This window comes from Leucopleurus acutus, assembly GCF_964270905.1.
Source record: "Leucopleurus acutus genome assembly, chromosome: 7".
Lineage (NCBI taxonomy): Eukaryota > Metazoa > Chordata > Mammalia > Artiodactyla > Delphinidae > Leucopleurus > Leucopleurus acutus.
In genome coordinates, this window is record NC_139150.1 from 90,744,447 (window position 1) to 90,751,198 (window position 6,752).

The 6,752-nt window shown below is 34.5% G+C and overlaps 1 pseudogene across 1 annotated transcript; it reads left to right on the plus strand.

Moving 5' to 3' along the window:
* Positions 1-3,260: 3,260 nt before the first annotated feature.
* Positions 3,261-3,968, plus strand: LOC309963828 (casein kinase II subunit beta-like; annotated as a pseudogene). Its single transcript has one exon. The product of its transcript is annotated as a casein kinase II subunit beta-like (transcript).
* Positions 3,969-6,752: the final 2,784 nt, after the last annotated feature.

Sequence of the window (6,752 nt, forward strand, 5' to 3'; positions counted from 1 at the left end):
AAAAGGATCACACACCATGATCAAGTGGAATTTATCCCAGGGATGCAAGGATTCTTCAATATATGCAAATCAATCAATGTGATACACCACATTAACAATTTAAGGAATAAAAACAATATGATCATCTCAGTAGATGCAGAAAAAACTTCTGACAAAATTCAACACCAATTTATTATAAAAACCCTCCAGAAAGTGGGCATAGAGGGAACCTACCTCAACATAATAAAGTCCATATATGACAAACCCACAGCAAGCATCATACTCAATGGTGAAAAACTGAAAGCATTTCCACTAGGATCAAGAACAAGAGAAGGATGTCCACTCTCGCCACTCTTATTCAACATAGTTTTGGAAGTCCTAGCCATGGCAATCAGAGAAAAAAAAGAAATAAAAGGAATACAAATTGGAAAAATAAGGATTAAAACCATCACTATTTGCTGATGACATGATGCTATACATAGAAAATCCTAAAGATACCACCAGGAAACTACTAGAACTAATCAATGAGTTTGATAAAGTTGCAGGATACAAAATTAATGCACAGAAATCTCTGGCATTCCTACACACCACCAACAAAAAATCAGAAAGAGAAATTAAGGAAACACTCCCATTTACCATTGCAGCAAAAAGAATAAAATACCTAGGAATAAACCTGCCTATGGAGGCAAAAGACTTGTACTCAGAAAACTATAAAACACTGATGAAAGAAACCAAAGATGACAAAAAACAGATGGAGAAATATACCATGTTCTTGGATTGGAAGAATCAATATTGTGAAAATGACTATATAGCCTAAAGCAATCTACAGATTCAGTGTAATCTCTATCAAACTACCAATGGCATTCTTCACAGAATTGGAACAAAAAATCTTACAATTCATATGGAAACACAAAAGACCCTGAATAGCCAAAGCAATCTTGAGTAAAAAGAAAATGGAGTTGGAGGAATTAGCCTCCCCGACTTCAAACTATACCACAAAGCTACAGTAATCAAGACAGCAAGGTACTGGAACAAAAACAAATATAGATCAATGGTACAGGACAGAATGACCAGAGATAAATCCATGCACATATGGACACCTGTTTTATGACAAAGGAGGCAAGAACATACAATGGAGAAAAGACAGCCTCTTCAATAAGTGGTGCTGCGAAAACTGGAGAACTACATGTAAAAGAATGAAATGAGAACACTACCTAACACCATACACAAAAATAAACTCCACATGGATTAATGACTTAAATGTAAGACCAGACACTATAAAACTTTTGGAGGAAAACATAGGAAAAACACTCTGACATAAACCACAGGAAGAACTTTTTTGACCCACCTCCTAGAGTAACAGAAATAAAAACAAAAATAAACAAATGGGACTTAATTAAACTTAAAAACTTTTGCACAACAAAGGAAACCATAAACAAGACAAAAAGACAACCCTCCGAATGGGAGAAAATATTTGCAAATAAAACAACAGACAAAGGATTAATCTCCAAATTATACAAATAGCTCATGCAGCTCAATATCAAACAAACAAACAAGTCAGTTAAAAAGTGGGCAGAAGACCTAAATAGACATTTCACCAAGGGACACATACAGTTGGCCAAAAGGCACATGAAAAGATGCTCAACATCACTAATTATTAGAGAAATGCAAATCAAAACTACAATGAGGTATCACCTCACGCCAGTCAGAATGGCCATTATCAAAAAATCTAGAAACAATAAATGCTGGAAAGGGTGTGGTGAAAAGGGAGCCCTCCTGCACTGTTGGTGGGAATGTAAATTGATCCAACCACTATGGAAAACAGTATGGAGGGTCCTTAAAGAACTAAAAAAAGAACTACCATATGACCTAGCAATCCCACTACTGGGCATATACTCTGAGAGAACCATAATTCAAAAAGAGACATGCACCCCAATGTTCATTGCAGCACTATTTACAATAACCAGGACATGGAACCAACCTAAGTGTCCATCGACAGAGGAATGGATAAAGAAGATGTGGCACATATATACAATGGAATATTACTCAGCCATAAAAAGGAACTAAATTGAGTTATTTGTAGTGAGGTGGGTGGACCTAGAGTCTGTCATACAGAGTGAAGTATGTCACCATATGTTAATGCATATATATGGAATCTAAAAAAAAATGGTACTGATGAACCTAGTTGCAGGGCAGGAATAAAGAGGTAGACATAGAAAATGGACTTGATGACATGGGGTGGGAGGGGGAAGCTGGGGCAAAGTGAGAGTAGCATTGATGTATATACACTCCCGAATGTAAAATAGTTGGCTGGTGGGAAGAAGCAGCATAGCACAGGGAGATCAGCTCGGTGCTTTGAGGTGACCTAGAAGGGTGGTATAGGGAGGATGGGAGGGAGGCTTAAGAGGGAGGGGATATGGGGACATGTGTATGCATACGGCTGATTTGCTTTGTTGTGCAACAGAAACTAACATGGTATTGTGAAGCAATTATACTCCAATAAAGATGTACTAAAAAAAATGGTATCAATAGAAAAAAAAAACCCCTCAAGCATAAGGATAGTTTGAAAAACTGCAGTATTTACAAAAGCTGAAGATACACAGTTCCAAAGATAATCAGCTCCACTCCTATATATATACCTAAACCCAACAGGAGTGCATTCATAAGTTCACTGAAAGGCATGCACTAGAATATTCATTATAGCATTATTTGTAAGCCCAAACTGGGTGCTACCCACATAAATATCCACTCATAGGAGAAGCCGTAAAAATTCTGGAATACTCACACAATGGGAATTGATCGTCTATAATGTGCATAATGCATAATTTATCAATACTAAGTACAAAAAAAGACAGGACGAATCTCTGGTTTTAGAAGTCATGAGAGCAGTTAACTGGAACAATTTTTACTGAGATGAGAATGTGCTAGGTTATTGGTATTCTGTTTTTGATCTGAGTCTGACTAAGCAGGTATCTTCTGACATGTGAAATCAATCCATTGAGCTGAACTCTTTTGATGTGGTTACTAGTCTTTACCGATACTATGTTCAATAAACACTTAAAAGGACATAGAAATTAAAAATATCATTCCCATGATATTTTTATTTATTAATTCATTAAAATAAGTAGAAACACATTTTAATCATGACATGCTTTGCAAAACAAAAGAAAAAAAAGACCCCTAACTTTCAAAGACTTTTATGATCACTCAAGAAAGCAAAATTACAGAGACAAAGAAGCATCAGGAAATCAGTAAGGAAAAATAAATGACAAATTAAAAAAAATGATTTAAACATCAGGAAGTGTTATTTATACTGGTTCTGTGGGCTCCATGACTATGAATTCTTCTGTGAAGTGGATGAAGACTCCATCCAGGACAAATTTAATCTCAGTCAACTCAATGAGCAGGTGCCTCACTGTAGACAAGCTCTAGACATGATCTTGGACCTGGAGCCTGATGAAGAGCTGGAAGACAACCCCAACCAGAGAACCCTGATTAAGCAGTCAGCCAAGATGCTGTATGGGTTCACCCAGACCACCTATATCCTCACAAACCATGGCACCACCCAGATGTTGGAAAAGTACCAGCAGGGAGAGTTCGGCTACTGCCCCACATGCACTGTGAGAACAAGCCAATGTTTTCCAATAGCCTTTGTGACACCCCAGGTGAGGCCCTGGTGAAGCTCTACTGCCCCAAGTGCATGGACAATTCCACACCTAAGACACCATCGAGGCAGCACCACACAGAAGGCCCCTACTTGGGTACCAGTTTCCCTCACATTGCTCTTCATGGTGCATGCTGAATGCCGGCCCAAGCAGCCCACTAACCAGTTTATGTCCAAAGTGTACAGTTGCAAGATCCATCCACTGTCCTACCAGGTGCAGTTCCAAGCTGCCAGCAACTTTGAGTCTGTCAAGACCGTTCACTTATTCCCAACCCCACCTGTCACTCTGTCTTTGACAGTTCCAGTCCTCCCCTGCCACCTTTAAGGAAATCTCTATGGTTTATATTTTAAATTAGAAGAGTCATTACTGTGAATATGAAATAAAGTAGAAAAAAGGCAAAAATAAGCATTTACTCAAAATTTATATAAAATCTTGCCAGATCTCTTCAGGAAAAATAGTTTAGAGCTTGATGACTCCTAATATAAATGTTGTAAAATCATAAGGTATTTTAAAAATAATTCTATGGTAATTTATTTAATTACTAAATAAAATTGATTATTAAGATACATTAGCATCATTGATTAATGTATGAGAAGAATACTGAATAGTACCATAATAATGAAGAAATTTTTTAAAAGATCTACAAGAACTACCATGTTGAAAGGTACAAAAATCACAGGTCTTTAGAAAGGAAATTTTCATATACCTAAAATCAAATAATTCTCACATTATTTAAATAGTTCTGGGCTATAAGTTGAAATGGACTTTGCTGTGTCAAACCACAGACTGACTCGCATTATTTTAAAAAAAGCAAATCTCAAATGTCACTAGTAAATAGCAATTAAATCTTAAGAGAGAATATATTTTTATACTTGATAAAATCAATTCAATGTTTAATAAAATTCAAAGAAAGCATAAGTACCAACAGATGTATCTAAACATGACAAGAATGTGTATCTCAATCCACCTATATTCCAAAATGTTCTGGAAATTAATTTAATAGATTTATGATTATAAATGTGAAAAGAAGCTAAAATTTAGGTATATGATCTAGCAACTACTATAATGTACTATAAAACCTTTTATTTTTCCCTTGGAATAGAGAGTCAAGTCAAAAATAATGAATAATCCAATGAAATCAGAGTGTATACAAAATTTATGAACATCAGTGGGGAGAGATTGGATGACACATTAAATTGAGAATTGGCTAATTATGTCAAGTTGGGTTGATATAAAACATCTCTTAGTTGGAGAACTGAAATTCCAATCCCATCTCAGTGGAAAAAATCAAGATGCCTATTTGGAGAGTGTTCTTAGCCATCAAAATCTAGTTAGGCTAATTCAATGACTAATGATAACACCATACTTCTATGTGAGTGACAACAAATATAGACATTGTAATATTCATATTCTTCTCAGTATATTATTTTGTTAAGCACTGCATGTTGTTCTAGTTTTTTTTTTTTTTCATATTATAAGTGTTAGTTTTTGTTAACTTGATCTTTCTACACCTATCTATCCTTGAGGTGCTTGGATTTATCCTGTAGATACTGTGTTGGAATCATGTTAGCCACCTCAGGGTCAGATATTACGAAACCTTTTTGTAATCCACAATGGAGACTTTGTAACAAGCTACAGCAGTGGGGAGAAGCAATTTATTTAAGTATAAGGTATAAATGGGGCAGCAAAATAATAACATTAAAATTCAAACAAGACCCTTTCAAATAAGCATATTTGTTGAAAATATTTAATCTAAGAGGCAAGTAGACAGATGAGTAAGGACAAGGAGCAGAAAACTATGGTGTCTTGGAAAACCATATCCATGTGAAAACTGAATACTGTCAGCACCAAGTTCTTTCATGTAGTCTTGAATTCAACTGTAACTGAAGCACAGATCATAAATGAGAAAGGTTTTTCAATCTGACACCCTTAGAGGAAAAAAGTGACAAATGTAATTTTCAGATTGCAAAGCATTAGTTTATCATTGCACGTTGTTGTGAAGATATAGAGCAAAGTTGGAGAATATTTATATACCACATCCTAATGACACATGGAATAAGAAAGTTGAGCTTATCATTCTGAAACTTAATATCTCTTTTGTTTACTAAAAAAGCAAAAACCAAACCTGTGATAATCGATATTTTTCACTTATATCTAGGGATAGTTATATTAAGCATGGTGTTTGTAACAAGAAGCTGCTGTTGCTCAAATGGATATTGCAACATATTTTTCTTGTCTACTCAAATTTATAATCTATGTTAGAATATTTAGCTTACCAACTTACTCTAATTATCCATACGTATACCCCAGTTACCATGTTTTAATTAATGTGAACATTATATAAATTATATAAATCATCTTGAATTATGAAAAACTTTTAAAACTATCTTTCTAGCATATTGTTAAGATAAAATTAAAATTTTATTTACAGTCAATTCACTTAAAAACATTTTATCTGAAGCTTTTGGGTGGAAAGAAAAAGCGTTTACCATTACCTGTACCCTCAGAAGGATTGACTGAGTCTCTTAGTATCAAATAACATATACATAAAGTATGAGATAACTTGTTTCTTAATCATATGCATTAGGAAGTATATACTGCCTTGCTAAATAAGGGTTTGAAAACTCTTATTCTGATGCTTTCTAGTTTCATAATCTTGAGGAAAGATACCTAATCTGTATTAAACTCAATTTATTAATCTGTGATGTTGACAAACATTGAGTGACTCCTCATAGATTAATTGAAGAGATTAAATAACATAAGCCACATAAAGTATACTACTATACATAGAAAATGATCAAAGTGTATTGACTATTATTGATATTAATTTAATGTAAGTAAGTGTATTTGGTAATTCCACCCAAACAATCTCTCTATAGTGCTCCTGGCTTCTGGGATATTATGGAGCTATTTTCACTAAAGATGGGAGATGATTCCACTTCAAATACAGCATATTTCTTTCAAACATATCTTCGATCCTGTTTCTATTTAGCATCCTTTGAAGTACAAATAAATTTCCAAAGGGAGCCAACCCTCTTTTGCTGAATGTTGTAAACAGATTTTTTTTCTTATTTATTTATTTATTTTTTGTAAACAGATTTTAATCTC